The sequence below is a fragment of the Stylophora pistillata genome, chromosome 10 (genome assembly GCF_964205215.1).
Source record: "Stylophora pistillata chromosome 10, jaStyPist1.2, whole genome shotgun sequence".
NCBI lineage: Eukaryota > Metazoa > Cnidaria > Anthozoa > Scleractinia > Pocilloporidae > Stylophora > Stylophora pistillata.
In genome coordinates this window covers 27,049,438-27,069,401 of record NC_142528.1, presented here as the reverse complement: position 1 = coordinate 27,069,401, position 19,964 = coordinate 27,049,438, and the positions used below count along the sequence as shown (strand labels likewise).

At 40.2% G+C, this 19,964-nt stretch overlaps 3 long non-coding RNA genes across 5 annotated transcripts; 2 read left to right on the top strand and 1 right to left on the bottom strand.

The window, feature by feature from the left end:
• Positions 1-4,526: 4,526 nt before the first annotated feature.
• Positions 4,527-9,091, bottom strand: LOC148722457 (uncharacterized). The gene is made up of 2 exons (XR_015992840.1): positions 8,745-9,091; positions 4,527-5,345 (listed from the first exon to the last, which is right to left on the bottom strand). It is a non-coding gene; the product is annotated as an uncharacterized LOC148722457 (long non-coding RNA).
• A 230-nt stretch (positions 9,092-9,321) lies between these two features.
• LOC148722456 (uncharacterized) lies at positions 9,322-13,036 on the top strand. 2 transcript variants are annotated; one of them, XR_015992843.1, is made up of 3 exons: positions 9,322-9,664; positions 10,607-11,541; positions 12,058-13,036. It is a non-coding gene; the product is annotated as an uncharacterized LOC148722456 (long non-coding RNA). The 2 variants fall into 2 exon arrangements; XR_015992841.1 differs by lacking the exon at positions 9,322-9,664 and having other exon boundaries at positions 9,676-11,541.
• Positions 13,037-15,912: 2,876 nt separating this feature from the next.
• LOC148722455 (uncharacterized) lies at positions 15,913-19,227 on the top strand. Of its 2 annotated transcripts, XR_015992867.1 has the most exons (3): positions 15,913-16,294; positions 17,381-17,598; positions 18,887-19,227. It is a non-coding gene; the product is annotated as an uncharacterized LOC148722455 (long non-coding RNA). The 2 variants fall into 2 exon arrangements; XR_015992866.1 differs by lacking the exon at positions 15,913-16,294 and having other exon boundaries at positions 16,714-17,598.
• Positions 19,228-19,964: the final 737 nt, after the last annotated feature.

Sequence of the window (19,964 nt, the reverse complement as noted above, 5' to 3'; positions counted from 1 at the left end):
CAGAAATGAAGTCTTAAAAACTAGCGATAATAACGACGTTTCCATCTCTGAGACCATTTTCAAGTAGAAGATTTGTCCATCAAGTGGTACTCCGCGTGTCTTAAAAGTGTAGTTTCTTGAATGACGTTGTTTGAGTTCAGTTTGTTTGTTTATCTGTTTATTGTTGTTGTTTTTTTTTCCTTTAAAAAAGTACTGCTGGAACATACGATACGTAATTTTGACCTCAACAGTCATTTGAAAAGACTTAGCGATGGTTGATTGCGGTTGAGAGTGGATATAGAATAAAAGGAAACATCGTTTCATCTCGATTACCCACCCCTTGGTATCTTGGAATGGGAAATGAAATATCAACTTGAAAAAATGAAGGAAAATTGTACCGCGTCGAAGAGGGTCGGACCCCGAATGAACACCATCCTCGTATCAATGACGCGTCCACCGGGGCGTGGACAAGAGGCAGGCTATTGTCCTTGTGGAGACAAGAGGCAGGCTATTGTCCTTGTCTCGTAAGGGTTTGACGCAAAAAATGAGTTTTGTATCAACATCATTTAACCGCACGTAATGAAGTGAACCCATCCGATGCGTACGCTTTCTTTCCTTTCGTGGAATAGTGAGATTTTTTTTCGAGGAATCACTGCTCTGAAATTGTCCAAACATCGTATTTGAATATTACTTTTTATTGCATTTTTTGTTTGTAGTAGAATTTTTCCAACGTGCCCAAACTCTCCCTTTTAAAAAAAGCCTTTGTTGTGAAAATGATTTGTTTTTAAAAAATTATCATGGAGATGAAGGTCTCTCTTACAAGAAGTCTGACCGGAGAACGGCATCATCCCGGAAAACGTGAAAAGAGCTGTACCGCGCTTAAAAGTCACGGTGTATTCAATTGATTTTATGATTCTGTTACACTACTTTGGTTAACTCTCACTCACAGCTCCTCGCTTATTAGGATAATTTGAAGGGACATTAGAGCCGTCGCACTAAAGGCACGTGTAACACGGCCATGTATGGGAGAAAAACATGTGCCGCATACATGTTGTTTGGCTATGTTAACGTATCGTACCGTTCCAACAACGGCTGCAAGGGGATCTGGTATCTACATCTTTGGATTGCCGGATTTCCAGCAAGCGCTATATCTTGATGACTAGAGGTATTTCACTTTTTTGAAGGAGATATTTCTGCATGAGCGGAATCAAGACACTCAGGGAAGCGGAAAATCTCAATCACTGGTGTTTAGAATTATGCGCAGGAAAAAAAACCCGCGTGGCGTAGAAAATCGCTTCGCCGTGCAAGTTGAAAAACGTTGAAAGCAGCAATTTTACTTCCTCTTAGAAAGATCATTTCGTTTGCGTGTACATTCAGTCTACACGAAAATTTTCGTGAACTTGAATTAACCTTAGTGACAAACACCGTAACAAAGGCGTACGTAAACTTACGTGAACAAAACAGGAAATGGGGTCAAGAAGATCAACTTGGTCATTGATGTTTTTTCATGTTCACAAACTTGATGGTATGCATGATACCGGTGAACAAGGAAGAAAAACTCACTGTCTCAAAAATTTTGTTTTGATCGTTAACACTGTCTCATGCTTCATGAAATATTGCATAACTGCTGTTAAAAATCATAGGGCCGGTCCCAGATCTTCGACACAAATTAGCAGAGTAATGTTACTGCCCTTCATGGTTGTTGGGCAAACCGCAACGAGGCGACGATTACCCATCGTTCCTTTCGTTCTTTCGTATCACAGCTCAACTAAAAGATGTAACATCTACCTCAAAGAAAAATTCCTAATCATCTGCCGGCCCAAACTATCAACACTAAACAAACGTAATGAACTCGTGTCTTCATGCCGCCACAGAAGCAAAGCCCTCCTACGCAACAACTAAACTGTCAATTTCGCGCTGCACAAATTAGACTAGTTAGATCATGCAAATTATATTGTATATAAGCAATGGTAAAGTTTATTCTCATTAAATCCCCTGATGAGTGGGCGACCACGAAACAGGCTTGTAGGGATGAACTTGTAGTTTACTTGTCTTTTTCCTCCCACAATATATACTTCGCTCCACTTCTATGTATTGAGCACTGTTCTACGAAAATCAAGTCACACTTTATATATATATATTTATATATGCCTTTTTGGTGGAGGTCATATTTAAAAGCTGGTTTGTTTTCTGGCATGTTCACCTTTTCTCTACGATCAGTCCTTCAGAGGTCGTCAATATACCCGAGCAAGTTCGCCGGCGTTCCGGAAGAACGAAATTTAAATTTACTTCACGCGTGAGGTAAAACAAGCTGTAACGGAATTGTGCATTGTTCTCTCGCTTTCCTTTACGTGAATATTAAGCTGTGAATACTCGAAGTGATTTTTAAGCCTCGGTGAATAGGTCACGTCTCTTTTCTGGTCGCTGAAGGCAGACAATTCGTTTCTCGTTTCAGGAGCTCGCATTTCATGAGATAGACTTAATACTTATTAAATACAGTTGCTGAAAATTTTTTCCCTTTGTGTTTCTAGAAGAATGCAGCTCACGGGAGGACGGACAGAGAAGAATATGAATCTATGATTTACTTTAATGACTTATCACACAGCGGATAAATTTAGAACGGAACGCTTAGTATATTTGGAGTCGTATAATAGTTTATAATGATAAAGTGCGTAACCGTGACGAACGCTGGCCAAACGCTGGCCGAACGTTGGTGGCAAATGTAAAGTGAAAGGTCAAGTCTGTTTACGAGCCTAGTGGCCCATTAGGCCGGTGCTTAACTCCGGTTTCTGTAGCATGAAGCGACTAGGAGTATTTCTACTCCCCCCTGGATGGGATGCCAGTCCATCGCAGGGTTACCTCCAGCATTAAATTTGCCGGTACCCTTTTATACACCTGGGTGAAGAGAGGCACTGTGAGGGTAAAGTGTCTTGCCTAAGAACACAACACAATGTCCCGGCCGGGGCTTGAACCCGGACCACTCGATCCGGAGTCGAGCGCACTAACCACGAGGCCACCGCGCCTCCACGCGGAGGCGAATGTACAAGATAGTAATTATCACTATAACGAATACTTAACAAATATCAATTTCACCACTTCCTTTTTCTTTGAACCAGTCATTTCATCAGATATCGAACTAGAAATCTCGCTTTTACCACCAAACAAGGCTTATGGACTATATTCATGCCCTATTCGTGTTTTGAAATGTGCAAAGAGCATACTCGCTTCACCACTAGCTGAGCTTATCAACCTCTCTGTCCAAAGTGGAAAATATCCTTCGAAGCTAAAACATGCAAAAGTTATCCCGGTCAAGGGCGACGATGAGACCGACCCTAGCAACTACCGTCCTATTTCACTACTCTCCATCTTCAATAAAATCTTTGAAAAAATTATGTACAACCGATTGAAATCATTACGGTGGCTCATAAGTGCCATGCAAAAATTGTGATTTTTTTATCGTTTTAGCGACTTTTTTAGCGACTTTTTTAGCGACTTTTTTAGCGACTTTTTTAGCGACTTTTTTAGCGACTTTTTTAGCGACTTTTTTCGCGGGCTCAAGTTGCACATTGTGACTGACCCACGTGGTAAGTTGAAATTCATACACGTCGTTGGAGGAGAAGAGCCGATCATGAAGATTTTCTTTATATTCAGCGTTATTTTTATACAAAGTTCTTCCCTGGAAGCTGTCATTCCCGCTAAAAAAGTCGCTAAAAAAGTCGCTAAAAAAGTCGCTAAAAAAGTCGCTAAAAAAGTCGCTAAAAAAGTCGCTAAAAAAGTCGCTAAAACGATAAAAAAATCACAATTTTTGCATGGCACTTATGAGCCACCGTAAATAACCGATCGTTAGTGTTCTGTTTTTTTTTTTTTTTTGTACCTGGTCACGACAGGTGTGACTGCAGTGTTCAACGCAGGAGCGAATGGTTTCCATTAGTCTTTTTTAAGATATGAACCCATTGTATCATTAGTAGATGGGGGAGGAACACAATTGTTTTAAAAACATCAGCGCTGAAAGAGAACTCGCCCCTGGTTGCTTGTAGGGAGCGAGTCGTGGTCCGAATGGCATTGCATTTCAACATTTGGGGGATTCCCCTATAAGTGGACTCAGCTCAGCCGCTTCCGGCTGTTCATTTTTTCCAATTTTAAATACTTGCGGTCAGCGAACAGTGATTTCATCTAACTGAGTTCACTTCCGGCTGTTCAGAAAGAAAGGTGGAAAGATGTGTCTCTCAAGATATTCGGTTGTATATTTTATCCGCTGCTATCGACGGCGTAATATCATTTCTGGTGTTAAAACTATGGAATTTACCTCAGAGGGATATTCGGTTGTATATTTTATCCGCTGCTATCGACGGCGTAATATCATTTCTGGTGTTAAAACTATGGAATTTACCTCAGAATGGAGCGTCGAGGGGGCCCAGAGTACCAGTGGATCATGATGAAAGGCAAGAATAGGGGACGTTAGTCACATTGTATTCAGGTGAGTGGAAGTGCCCCGTAGAGACAGAAGGAATGAAAAAAAATAAGGAATGACAAAATAAAATTGTTAAAAAAAGCCGAATTTTAATGAGCGTCTGAGTTACCATGGTGTGCACCGTTCTGCAACTCCTGATATCAATATGAAGGTTTGTCGACTCGTTATTAATTTCGCTGGCAAATTATTGCGCCACTTTCTGATATAGTTGGGCATGATTCTTCAAGGTGGAAATATTGCTTCAAAGCCCCGGAATCTAAACCATTCATCTCTTAACATGCTCCACGATTTCCTGATTTCGAGTGAACTTTTTAGAAAATCTAATCACTAGATTAAAAAAGAAATTGAAATTTCATGAAAACGAGAACGAGACTGAGAACCTTAGAGAAGAAGGTCAAATAATATCTTAAATTTACAGCACAGCGATATTTGTTTTTGTGATCAAGCCGTAATTTCAATGTGGGTTCAGACGGGACAGTCTCAGTAATTTTATCCATGAATTGATTATTCCCTCGAAAGAGAATGGTGCAAAATTTTGTTTCCTATTCTGTTTACAGGAATTTACGATTTGATCAGGGACTTGCAACAAAAGAACGAAAAGAATTTTTAATGGATGGATTGTGCCGTTGTGTTCTGTTGCAGACTCTCTTTGACGGAACTACGTCATTTGACTGACAGTTCAGTCTGGTCTGTTTATCGTGGCACCAATTCTATATAGAGGCACGACTGGCGCAGCTTCCCAATTCGTAAACTGAAGACTTTCAGTGGTGTCCGTGGACTATTTCATCGGTTTCCTATCATCGGCAAACTCTGAGAAACGTTTTCTGCGGGCGAATTATTTTGGAGTACTTTGTTTGGTTTCATCGGCGGTGTTGTAACTGTCCTTGTTATGAAACTGTTGGAGCGAATGGGAGAGAAAAGACGTGAAAACACTCAGAAAAAAAAGCAGCCCCAAGAAAATGACGAGAGGTATAGATAAAAAGGTGAGCAATTGTGTTTGAACAGAGAAAGTGGAGAAATAATTAATTCTTCCATTTATGCTTGACTGTTGTCTGTCTATTATTTGGGTTTTATGGGAGCTAAGCTCAAAGTCAGTTTGAATGCCGGGTGAGTTGGTAAAGGTAACGAATCTGATCCAACCGACGCGTCGGCCGACACACTACCGACACACCACCGATGCTGTACAAACAGCCGCTGTCGAACCTGGCTTTTCGAACCTGGTTTTTCTAAGGTTCCAACATCCCGCTGAGTACGTGGCTTCATCTAATGTTCCTGTGGGCTATCAAGGCTTCTGGAAGTAACATCGCCAGACTGACTAGCCTTTCAAAGCCTACAGTGATCCGTGCGCTGAGCGACTTACGAACGGTATGTTCGACGAAAATTATGAACGCTGACATGAAGATCGGAGGTGTAGGAAAAACAGTGGAGAACGACGAGTCGAGGTTTGGAGCCAAGAGAAAGTACCAGCGAGGCAGAGTCTTTCTATAAGGTCCGGCCAACGTGTCGGCCGACGCGTCGGTTGGATCAGATTCGTTACCTTACCCGGGTGGGGGTGAGTTATAACTATGTACCTGTTACATACAAGTTTGGCAAACTATATTCGAAGCTCTTCACAATTGATTTCGGTTATCCCAATTTTATTTTACGACTCAATCTTCACCACGAATACGCAAAAACAAAATTGTTTTTCCATGCCATACTCCAACCAGCTGAACCGCGTGAGGGTCGTGCCGGTTGGTTGATTTCCCGTCCCCGTAACTGCGAAGCAAATTCTGTTTTTACTGATGACGTAACCAAATGAACTAATATAGGAAGGTAAAACTCCTTTTGAAACTTCATTGACTTTAGGCTTACCCCTCGCTAAATATTAGGTTTAGAAATCCGTAGCTCTACCAGAATCTAGTTTCTCGAGTGGAATTATTTTTGCGGCTACTTTTTGAGATCGTTATTTAAATATTTTAACGTTCAGTGAACCGCATAGTGTTCCGCTTAGATGATTGAGACTTTTCGATTCTTGCTTTCTGTGCTGACACGACCGAAGTACCACGACGTGATCGTCTAACATGAATTGCCCACATGCTCCATTTAACTTACAGATCAATTAATTCTTCTGTATTCTGTTTATCTATTTACTGACATGCAAAATTCTGAAAATTGGTTGTCAGGGGTTACTCTCGTACAATCCTATTCACAGGTTACGGAAATGGAAGACTGTTTGTTTGATAGAATGTTTTTGTTTTTGTTTTTTTCAGGGTACACAGTCAACTGTGGAGCAAAGAATAGAAGTTGTGGGCGATCAATGTTTGGACTGAAATACAGCATAGACAAATGTAGAACAAAGAATTTTATTTTGTGGACTTGTAATGACAGGTCATCGGTATAAGCAAACCTAGTAATCAGCGTACTGAACCATGAACAGAAAAGGCCACGTACTTGCATATCTGATGCTTTTGTTTTTGTATAATTGCGTTTCGTCACCATGTTAGGCGTTAAATAGCTGAAGAGTTTTGTATTTGCTTTTTTTATTTCACATTTTACCAGTTGCAGTTGTATCAAAGTTTATATAAGCTTTATTTACATTGAACATTATGAAAATGATATATACCAGTGTGCATTCGCCTGCGTGAATCCTCCCAGCCCATTGAAAGATACATGACCTTCAGTGCTTTAAAATTGTACCAAAGGAAATCTGGAGAGTCCTTAAAACACGAAGTAGTCCTGTTTTTGTAAGAATGGTCACCATTTTGGATTTCTTTTGCTATAAATCTATATAGAAAGTCATCTCATAACCATATTCCTGCCCAGCCAGAGTGTGTTCGGGTTTCGAAAATCATTTGCCTTCTCGAAGTTCCTTAAGGCTGTTTAGAGCTGTCTCGCCATTCGAAGGTAAATAAAACAAATATTCCGGGCTGCTTCTTCGTAGATTCTTAGCTTGGCAGGGAAGCGAATTTCCTTGATTATTCGGCTCACATTATTCGATGTAGGACGGGTCACTTTCAGTATGAATGAACAGTATTAGAAAAAAAAAATGGTATAAAACACAGGAAACCTCTTTCACTTCTCTTTTAGCAGAGATCTGTTCAAAATAATAGCATACTTTGGTGGTGTTGATGTTCCTGTGTTTTTTTCCTTTCTTTATTCGTTTTCTTGGCTAAACATTGATATTTTTAACTGGCTATGCTCTGTTTCACGGGCCAAATATGCCGGATCTGATTAAAAACATGGAACAATCACAGTGTCGCCAAAAAAAGCGGAAGTGAATTGCTCTGACTGACGCTTTCAACCGTTGATTGGTTAGGACAGCTCTCCCCAATAATGTTGATCAGGTTAAAAAAAGGGGCAGAGATAATTTGGGGAGAAAGAATTGATGTCTTGGTGCAATCTAGTTTTGCTCTTTTCGCTGAGCTTGTAAGCTAGCAGGATAGATTAGTTTTTGATTGGACTTCTAATCATTTGTTTGAAGAAATGTTTTTTTTTTTTCCTAAGAAAGGGTATATGGAAAGCCGCAATATAGTTGTCAAATCACAATCGACATCGAATCGAATTTAGTGTACTAACGTCCGTAGGTGGTTACTGTTCAGTGACAAATCGATTTGATGCGCAACAACGATAATTACATCGATGAAGTTTTGAAAAACAGCCATTTCGTGGTTAAGTTATTCATCTGACATTCCGATCTCAAGAGTTTTCATAAAAATCCTGAAAAATTCAACAGCGGACGAGTACTTGTACTGTTTGTTCAAGAGAAAAGTCTTGAACAAAAAGGAAACCGATGTAACTGGCGTGACATTCTAACGAGGACTCAAGTTATCAAGTATGTAAGCTGTGGCAGTGAAAACGAGGGACCCTCAACACGGCACTAAAGTCGGCCCATCGCAATGTACTTCGGTGTGGATGATTGTTTGGATATCGCCCTTGATTCAGTTTAACCAAATGACTTAATTGGACCGATAGGCTTGCTGATATTTCAATTGTTTCAGAAAAACGTGATCATCTCATATGAGCGTGTAATTCTTTGTTGCTAATTGATATTTAATTTCTAGTTGTATGTATTTTTGCAATGCGGTCTGTTCAAACGCCTTCTTAGCTTTCATCCTAGTTTGATGAAGTACATCGTCATTTTTTCGTCAAACTATTTCTGTGTCGCTCCAGCACAGGAGGCCCACACATGCGGCGTGTCTGGTCGTTTGTTCAAAATATCAAGAAATGTATGGGAGAATATTGAAGAGTCGTAACATCGTAAACTTATATCGAGGAATGTCTATGTTAAGGCTCAAAATAAATGTACACCTACCTCACTTGCTGTGTATTGTCGTTGCTGTGGTTCTAAATGGCGAATTTGAGCGATTTTGTGGGTTTTGCGTTGACTGTTGCATCACGTTATAGGAAAGAGACAAGGGTAGAAAGCTCATTTTCGACCGCTACAGTGCAAAGCCGATTTTCACCCAGAAATTAGAAGCGCCCAGCTTCCAAATCAAACACCAGATAAACGTAAAGGTTGACGCTTCTTCTGGTGTCATTCAATCGAAGATCCATTCAAAATCCAAGCGCTAACCGCCAAAAAAGTTTCGAGAAATGCAGCTTTCCAAGCGATCGGCAAATGTGAGAGGGAAGTCAGGGGCATATTCGCGCCGGCGATTCATCTACTGACTAGCCTGGTGTGAGGTTTATGGCGCGTGACGGTTAAAGAGGCTTGAGAAACCTTTACGCTTGAGGTCGTGTCGGGTTTCCGTCACACGCCATAAACCTCACACCAGGCCAGTCAGTAGATGAATTGCCGGCGCGAATATGTCCCTGACTCCCCTCTCACATGAGGCATTTGAAACAGGGCATTGTTTACTATCAGCTAATCAGCGTGGAGCAAACAGCGTGACGGTTGCTCCCTTGCACACCAAATCTGTGCCGCGGATGCCGATCGCTTGGAAAGCTGCATTTCTCGAAACTTTTTTGGCGGTTAGCGCTTGGGTTTTGAATGGATCTTCGATTGAATGACACCAGAAGAAGCGTCAACTTTTAAGTTTATCTGGTGTTCGATTTGGAAGCCGGGCGATTCTAATTTCTGGGTGAAAATTGGCTTCGCGCTGGAGCGGTCCAAAATGAGCTTTCCACCTTTGTCTCTTTCTTATAACGTGATGCAACAGTCAACGCAAAACCCACAAAATCGCTCAAATTCGCCATTTAGAACCACGGCAACGACAATACACAGCATGTGAGGTAGGTGTACATTTATTTTGAGCCTTAACATAGACATTCCTCGATATAAGTTTACGATGTTACGACTCTTCAATATATTCTCCCATACATTTCTTTATATTTCGAACAAACGACCAGACACCGCTTGTGTGGGCTCCCTGTGGCTCCAGCGGAGCGTTTGTGAAGGGTTGAGCCCAACTCCTTATTAGGGAAGATAACAGAGATGGGAAATATTTCTGTTGAATGATTCTGAGGCATTGTCAATCCTGACAGGAATGCGCAGAGCTATCAGATCGCCAAATCTGTGAACGACTTGAGCTAAGTCGACGTTATACATAACCTGTGCCTCTAGTATTTTGTAAGCCTTCCAAGATCCTATCGGCTAGAAGAGGGTGTCAATGGAATGGTAGCTTTTACGGCTTACGGTTAAAATTTTGTCCATTTCAAAGCTGACGATTAATATCTTTCTGATGCAATTAAAAGGTAAAATCTTTGCGGTTAACTTTTTTTACGCCTAAAATTTGTAGTCAATTGTTATGCTTTACAACTAAATCTTTTGGTCGTTTTATGGCTAATGGTTGACTTCCTCGAGACCCTCCCAGAAAGACAAGACAAAAGAACTTTGATGTAAAAGATCTTTATAGCATAACAAAACAATGCCTTCACGTGAGGATACATAGGTTAGTTGACCACTCCCCATGGGGCTTTTCAGGGCTATTCTTACAACACTTTGCGAGGGACTTCACCAAACTGCTTGTAACAGTTTACAATGAATAAAGGCTAATCTAACAGATGCCCCCAATTTCCAGCAGGCCAGATCACATCACAGTAATCTCGTGAGTGGGTTCTTCCCTGCTTAACCAAATTAACTAATTAATAGATGCAAGAGACGGTACCTACGGTTTAGTCATCCTTATCCGAGAAGAGAAGACTAGAATGTCTATCCATTTCTTGATATTGTAGAAAGGTAGCACACTCTCCTCAGCGTGCTACCTTGAAACCTTGGCTTCTCCTCAGTGTGCTACCTTAAGACCTTGAGTGTTGGTCCGGCCGAGGCTCGGGCCCTCGACTTACTGCACAACAGTCCGGCGCTCTGACCAATTAAGCTAACCGGGAGGCGGTTAGATTTGCCTCAACAAGCGTAAGTCCAAGTGTTTACAGTAGTAAGTTACTGCGACTATCAGTTAAGTGAGGCGCGAAAACAGTCTTGTGACGGGGTTTTCAGTGACCTTATAATAACAGTGTTGTCACAGGTAACCTTCGTTTCCAGTGGTGACCGAACCTCGAGCGCCTTAATTCACCAACTGTCAAATGCGTAAGGTAAATAAAAATGTTCATGTCTTGTTCAATCGAAAATTATGGTCTTGGAGAAGTCGTTTCTAGACTCCTCGTTTGTCTTTCGAATCTTTAGGACTTAGGCGCAACATCTGCAGTTTTTGTGACTGAAATACTGATGTTAAGGTAAGGTGTTTTAAATAGAGGAGTCTCAAAAGTCTTATGACGCACGTGAGATTTTTGTTATGACGTATTTTACCCAAATTGACGCACGTTGTATGTCCATTGACGCGACCAACGTCTTACAGGTAATAAATGAAAAATGTTTGAGGACCGTTCAGCCAATGGCAGAACGCTAAAAATGGTCCAAACATGGTACAAGTGGGTTGTATCTAGAGAAGCATCCTTCAGCTTTGTAAAAGCTACGATGCAGAAAGTTGCAAAGATGAGTCTCTCTCAAGAAATTTGGTTGTATGTTTTATCTGCTGCCATCGGTGGCTTAATGTCATTTCTGATGACAAGGTTGTTGAATTCACCTCAGTATAGCGCAACGAGGAGGCAGAAGATACCGGAGGAACATGACGAAAGGCAAAGATAAAAGACGTTAGGTACCTTGTTTTCAGGTGAGAAGAAGCACTCCTTTAGAACAAAACAAAAATGATAGAGTAACAGCGAAATTTCATGTGTGTCCAAGCTTCAATGGCGTGCACCGTTCTGGAACTTCTCATTTCAATCAGAAGTTTTGTTTACTAGTTAGAGTTTGGACGTAGTCGAGTGTGATTCTTCAAGATGTAAATATTGCTTTTATGTCCCGGATTTTAAACAAATCGTCTCTTAACATGTTTCATGGGAATAAAAAAATATCGTCAAAATTATATGGAAACGGGTCAAGCACGGGACCCTTAATATGGTGTTTACTTTTCCCAACATGGTCACGAAATTTCACGTATTTCATAGTGTATTCATTTTAAAGCATATCAATTTGTCATTGCGATCAAGCTCTCATTTCCGGGTGGGAAATAGATTCTTCTTCGGTTTAAACGGGGCTGCATCGAGTTTTATCCAACTTTCGATCATGCTGTAGAAAAAGACCTGTAGATAATCTGTTTCACTCAATTAACTTCCCCTTCTGTTTACAGGAATTTACGATTTGACCATAGACTGACAAAAGAAGAACGAGCAGAATATTGGCTCCTTTTCTCCAAATGGCTGAATTGTGATTGATTGTGTTGCGGACTCTGTTTAGACAGGACAGTCTCAATATATTATTTAATCACGCACAGATTCCCTTGAAATATTGTGTCTCATTATGCTATAGAAAATCAAAGGGAATCAAATACATTAGTCATTCAGATTCAGTCGACGTCAAGTGATTGTTTGTAGGTGTTTTTTCAAAATGCAAATGTTCGCTAACTATATCAAAAAGGTATTCTTAGAAATCTCCACCGGCGCTTTCGAGTTTGTCTGTAACATTTTTTTACGCTTTGTGAGAAGGCGGGCCCTGAAATATAATATACAATTTTATGATTACCACGATGAATAAATTTTGAACAATTCATGCTGCTTTTTTAGTCTTCAAATGTGTACAGCAGTTTAAAAATATGCCCCGTGGTTACTCGGCTCAGACTAGATTATGTGAATAGTTTTACACTTGCCCACTGTACCTACTTCGTTGACCCTTATTGGCTGTTATCTGCCGCACCAATACCGGATATGAAGAACTCCTCAATAAGAAAGCAATCGCGAGAGAGGATGTGTTAAACGGTTTTGTAATACTAATTCCAGAATTTTCCGAACCAAAAGCTCAGAAGCTATCAGAAGCAACTGGAACCTTTGTTACTGGAAGTAAATCAATTTTGTCAGTGCACTTTTTTCCATAGCTCTGTCGATGTAATGTAGATTAATACGAGCCGTTTCACTATTTTATGAACCAAGACAGACTTCTTCATGCCATAATACTGTAAGAATTGTCGTTTCGCGGGACTCAACACGGGTTCATTTCAGCGGCGATCAGGGCGCCGTTATAATATTAGCTTAATATTTGAGATTATATTTTTGTAATGAAACGTGTACTAATAAGTAACTCATTAAACTGATTATAAAACGAGGGGAAAGAAATTGTCTGAAGCAGTGGTTTGCTTCCTAGAAGACTCTGAAGTATTTTTATGATGCCCCTCACTGTCAATTTGCTATAGTGTCCCTCCCCTCCCCGCGCTACTTTATGCTCTTAGCGACCACTGGTCCCCTTATTCTCCCCTCTATAAACTATTTAACCTATCAAAAATAAACCCTCCGACTACCTTTTAATTATTTTTTACGTTTTGGTCAACTTGTGCACGCCTAATTGCGAGTTTAAAGCAATTTCTGCTTCTTTCCGGGAAAACTTATAAGTTTTGAGACGTATGCAATTTGTAATAAGACAGTTGTTGATGATAAACAATTTCCAAATTCCTACATTGGGTGTGCATGTGGAAGTATTTGTTGTGTGACCAGCAGAATTTTGACGGTTCATCTTGACTAATTGGCTTTCCTTCTTGCGGCTATTCAGCTTGTCTTGACTGTGTTTAGTATCATAGCCGTACAAATTTAAAAGATAACTTCCTTTGGACCGTTTCCACCATTATACCCAAAGGCTATTTTTTTAGTAAAATAAATTGGAACTCTATTAGCATAGAATACAACACATGTTTATTTCAAGGAGAAGTCTTGCGCTTGAGTGATTCAACCAATAAGAACATAAAGAATATATTAACTAGGAAAAACCCTTCAACAACAGAACTTATCAGATTAAAAATGGCAACATTACGAATTGGGTTTGGCTGCGATCGTATTTTACGATTAGCACATGGAAGTCAGAAACCGAAAGAACTCATCTCTTTGCGTATTCTCGAAGACAGTCCTGTTGTGAATCCATAACTGACCCAACTTGACTTTCCCTTGCAAGTAGATTCAAGAAAAGCTGAAGGCAGCGACATGACATGACATTGATCAGTGTGCCGTTAACACCAGGAATTATGTAATTGCTTATCAGCGATCGTTAATGGGTTCTTGGTTTTTCAGAAATATAAAAACCACACATATTTTCGAGTCTGATTTGTTTATGTTTCAGTCCCAGTTTTGCTTCTTTTCATCAAAGTTTGAAAGTGACAATTTGAGTCTTTCATAACCGTTTAAAAATATTTGTCTTTGCACTCGCGTAGTTTGTAGTAATCAAAGTTTAATGTCTTAACATGGAGCATGGTTACCCATATTTCCCGAGCCAGAGGCTCATGTATGAAACGCAATACAACAACCCACCCATCCCACCCCAGGGGAGGACATCCATCACACAGTAATCTCGTGCGTGGGAAATTAACGTCTCCTACCCCTAACCCTGCAGGAGACGGGACCTCCATTTATTCGTCCCTATCCGAGAAGACTAGAATATCTAAACCATTTCTTGATGTTATAAAAAGGCAGCATATTCTTCTCAATGTTAAACGTACCAAAATGTTAAACGCACGTGCGTTTAACATTTTGGTACATTTCTTTGCCGTTCTCGGCAAAACAACAACGTGAAATAACCAAACTTTAGGTTTTCTCGAGAACGTGAGCGCATGACGGTTAATTTTTCTTTCTTTCTCCTTACTTTAACGCTGTTCGTAGTGATATAGTCTCTGAATAGTTCGGCAGCATTTTCCAAGTGAAACACATCGGAATAACCCCGAAAGAGTTACAAAAACGAAAAGTTAGATTTCGACATGACGTTTTCGTTGCCGTCGCCGTCGCCGTCGCCGTCGTCTTTGCTAAAGCTCCCTATTACTGAGACGGGGCGAGTAATTCGTGAAAGCTCTGGTCGTGATCTTGAAAAATGCAGCAACAAAAGAGGCCCAATCCTCAACTTTTTCAAGAAAAGGAAAAGAGCAATTACGGATATTTATCCAAAATAACGGGACATCTAAACATTATGCAAACTATTTAGAAAGGGGAATCCCCTCAATATCGAAAACGTATTTAATGAGATAAAGGAAGGTGGCGTTATATTTGGTTATGGAAGGCGGATTAGGCTGACGACGCCGGAAAAACAGTCTTCGCCCTTACTTTTTACGATAGATAAAGTAGTAGATAAACTCAGTGTCAGATGAAGATTTTTAACTTTAGAAGGGGAATTCAGGGCAGTAATTCAATCATACTGGAAGTCGGGTTCAAGAGAGGATTAAAAATATTTTGCTAAGTGAGACCATTATGCTAATTGTCGAAAGAAAACCTTGCAACATATATTTTATGCGGTAACATGATGACCGTTCAAACGCAATCCGCGGTTGGATAGAGCACGCCGTTTTAATGATTTTGTTAGTTTATTTTGTGTTTTCAAAGCAATTTTTCGGTTTCTTATTTTCGATACTTTTTACGTAGTGTTCATAAGCCATAGGCAGCGAATAAAAGTGCTTCGAGTAAAACATTTCACAGTTTAGACACAGGTCAAGCGTCGTATCTTATGTGAATGTAATTGCTTTGAGAAATTTGTCAAATTTGGCAAAAAGGGTGATTGAAAACACCTCATGAATTGCAATTTTCTGTCTAGACGGTAAGAGAGCACGGTGATTGTTGATTGTTTCTGCATGAAGAATTAACATTATAAAACAGTCGTTCACCAAACATGTCACTGGCGCTTGATGAAGCGAGTTTCTAGATCTAGAAACGCTCACCGCTTAAAAAGAAGGTCAACGCCTTGATTTGTTAAAAGTATCTGCTCTTACGGCCTGCTAGTGTAATTTTTCATGAGGAAGAGCGAGCAAAGGGTGTGGAGATAAAAAATAATCAGAATTTCATCGGTTTTTTTTGTATTCTTTTTTTTCGCGTCCCTACCCTCGCGCGTGGTTCGCCTCCTTTTACACTTACCTTGCGCCAGGTTACCATAGCAAATAAGTAAGAAGTTGCATCTCATTATAAAAAGAAGTTGCATGGTTCTACCTATTACACGCTCCGACTCATTTGCATTTCACGGCGTGAAATGCGGATGTTTCTCATGGAAATAAAGGTCTCTCTAACAAGAAGTCTGACCGGAGAACGGCATCATCCCGGAAAACGTGAAGAGAGCTGTACCGCGCTTAAAAGTAACGGTTTATTCAATTGATTTTATGATTCTGTTACACTACTTTGGTTAACTCTCACTCACAGCTCCTCGCTTATTAGGATAATTTGAAGGGACATTAGAGCCGTCGCACTAAAGGCACATGTAACACGGCCCTGTATGGGAGAAAAACATGTGCCGCATACATGTTGTTTGGCTATGTTAACGTATCGTACCGTTCCAACAACGGCTGCAAGGGGATCTGGTATCTACATCTTTGGATTGCCGGATTTCCAGCAAGCGCTATATCTTGATGACTAGAGGTATTTCACTTTTTTGAAGGAGATATTTCTTTATAACATAACCAAAGTAAAGCGCGCGCTCTGATTGGTCAATTTAGCGTCCCCCATTTGCCCATGGGTGTACGCTGCTGACGTGAGCAAATGCAAAGACTATTTTTCCGCGCGCGCTTGTTTTTTCTGGTCACGTAAGATTTGTTAAATAAAAGGGAACTCTAACTACAGTGTGTTAATGTTATGTTATAAAACAAATGGTAAACACCACAGCGTACACTATTGAGTCATGGATGCACTTGGGAGGTTTGCTAAGCACTCAAGAAGCTAGAGTCGCTCTCGGCTATCGCCTCGAGCGACTCTTACGCTTCTTTCGTGCTTAGCAACCTCCCGCGTGCATCCATAACTCAATAGTGTACGCAGTGGTGTTTACCATTTGTTAAGCATGAGCGGAATCAGGACACTCAGGGAAGTGGAAAATCTCAATCAGTGGTGTTTAGAATTATGCGCAGGAAAAAAAACCCGCGTGGCGTTGAAAATCGCTTCGCCGTGCAAGTTGAAAAACGTTGAAAGCAGCAATTTTTACTTCCTTTAAGAAAGATCATTTCGTTTGCGTGTACATTCAGTCTACACGAAAATTTTCGTGAACTTGAATTAACCTTAGTGACAACCACCGTAACCATGGCGTACGTAAACTTACGTGAACAAAACAGGAAATGGGGTCAAGAAGATCAACTTGGTCATTGATGTTTTTTCATGTTCACAAACTTGATGGTATGCATGATACCGGTGAACAAGGAAGAAAAACTCACTGTCTCAAAAAATTTTGTTTTGATCGTTAACACTGTCTCATGCTTCATGAATTATTGCATAACTGCTGTTAAAAATCATAGGGCCGGTGCCAGATCTGCGACACAAATTAGCAGAGTAATGTTACTGCCCTTCATGGTTGTTGGGCAAACCGCAACGAGGCGACGATTACCCATCGTTCCTTTCGTTCTTTCGTTCTTTCGTATCATAAGGAGTGTATGCAATCCGCATACGATAATTAGGAACGGATAATTTGGAACGCAAACTTTCATTGTAGCTAACCGTAAACTTCTGATACATTTTCAGGGGGAAAGAGGAGTGTATATCTCAATATTTTGGCAGAAAAATGCATCCCTTTGAAGAAATTACAAGGATTATCGTGACCGGAGCAATCTGCGGACTGTTTGTGGTGCTGTTTTTAAAGATATGGGAAAACATGTGGAGGCAGATCGGACGAGAAGAGAGCCAGTTACGAAAAATTCGAAAACGTCCTCAAGAGCATGACGAGAGGTTTGGCTGAGTAGGTAAGTGTGCCGGGTTTCTCGGTTTTTGTTGAAATGGACGAACTAGGATAAAACAGCGTCCTTCAAATTCCATTCGCTTTTCTTAACTAAAGTTGCATTATGCTTTATTTCGTTCTTCACCTAATTCCTTCTCTTTTATAAACCATTTGAATTGATTGAAAAAGTCATATATATATATATATCTATATATATATATATATATATATATGCCTTTTTGGTGGTAAGGGTACCGGAAGTTTTAATCAGCCAATTGCAAAACGGGTCAAGTATAATTAGTCGTAGTCGAAGTAGCTTAATTTGCAGTGAGGAGGAAACCGGCCGAACGTTAGGGGAAAGTTCTGGAGACGTTTGCAACTCAAGTAATATTTGTGTGTGTTTTTTCCGCCTTCATCAGCACCTTGATATCATTTCTATTGTCGAAGTGAAACATTTTGAGGGATTTGATACGTGTCTCAGTTGGTAAAGATCGCTCTAATTCTCCTCTTTTAAAGGTCGACTTTTGGAGGTCTCGACTTATTTCTTAGTCTTAAAAAGCATGTTATTGTTTTTTAGTATGAACGTGCGCCTTCCTCTACTATATGTAATCACTTAGCAGAGCTACATATCGGTTTCAAGCCTTACCACGCAAAATTCCACGAGCGGTCACCAGAACAGCGCTATCCCGTGTTACCCTCGTTCAATATAGTTGATTGATTGATTGATTGAATACACCGACACCGTCACAATGGCCATTGGAACTATGCCATGGTTGGCTGGGTGCCAAGGCGATTTGAATATGATTTTCTCCTTGCATGCAACCGCATGACGTGACGAGGCCAAAGAACGACTGCGGAAGAGACTACTCATTTCTTAGATTGAAAAAATTAGGATAGTAAAATTCCTTTAGAAACTTTATTGACTTTAGGCTCACCCCTAGATATTAGGCTTAGAAATCCTTAGCTTCACTAGAATCTATTTTGTCGAGTTGAATTATTACTGTGGCTGCTTTTAAGACGTCTTTCGAAATATTTTAACGTTCAGTGAACAGCATATCGTTCCTTAAATGGTTGAAGCTTTTCAATTCTGGCTTTCTTCCATTAGATTTGACGCAATCGAAGTAGCACGACATGATCCTCTTACATTAATTGCCCACAAGTCTCATTTACATATCAATTTTTTCGTCCCCTGTATTCTGTCTATTTCTTGCAGATTCCGAGAATCGGTTGTCTGGGGTTTTTCTCGTGTAATCTTATTTACAGGTTACAGAGAGGGAGGAGTGCTTGTTTGATGTAATGCCTCTTTTCTTCAGGGTTCACAGTTAATTATGGAGCGCAGAATAGAGGTTGTGGGCGATCAATGTTTGGACTTCAATACAGCGTAGACAAATGTGGAACAAAGAATTTTATTTCGTGGACTTGTAAGAACAGGGAAAACCTTGTAATCAGAAACAATGCATTGGACAATGATCGAAAAAGGCCACTTTCTTGCATACCTGATGCTTTTATTTTCGTATGTTTTCGTTTTGTCGCCAGGTTAAACGTTAAATAGCTTTTTTGTATTTGCTTCTTTTATTTAACATTCCACTAGCTGCAGTTGTATCAAAGTCTATATAAGCTTGATTTGAATTGAACATTATAAAAATGACATATACCAGTATGTATTCGCTTCGTGACTCCTTCTAACCCCTTGAAAGTTACATGACCTTCAGCGCTCTAAAATTGTACTAAAGGAAATCTAGGGGAGCCCTTAATATACGAAGTAGTCCTGTTTCTGTAAGAATGGTTTTGGATTTTTTTTGTCATTAATCTCTATAGAAAGTCATCTTATAACTATATTCCTGCCCAGAACGCGTTCGTGTTTGGAAAATCACTTGCCCTCTTGTTTCCTTAAGGCTGTTTAGGGCTGTCTCGCTATTCGAAGGCAGATAAAACAATTTTCCAGGCTTCTTTTTTGTAGATTCTTAGCTTGGTAGGGAAGCGAATTTCCTTGGTTATTCGACTCACTAATGTAGGACGGGTCACATTTAGCATGAATGAAGCAGTATTTGAAAAAAAATTGAAAAAAAGCAAATTAACTACCAATCTTCTTGTGGCTACTCCGGTAGCTTCTGGTCAACTCATTATTTCCAGATGGTTTAAAACACTGGAAACATCTTTGAGATATGAAATTTCATTTCACACTCAGCAGAGATCTGTTCAAGGTAATAGTGTACTTTGGTGGTGATGATGTTCTTATGTTTTTTCCTCTTTTTTGTTCGTTTTCTCGGCTAAACCTTGTTATTTTTAACTGGTCATGTTCTGTTTCACGGGCCAAATATGATCTGATTAAAAACATGAAGGAAACCCAGCATCACGGAAAAGAAGCGGAAGTGGATTGCATTGTCTGAC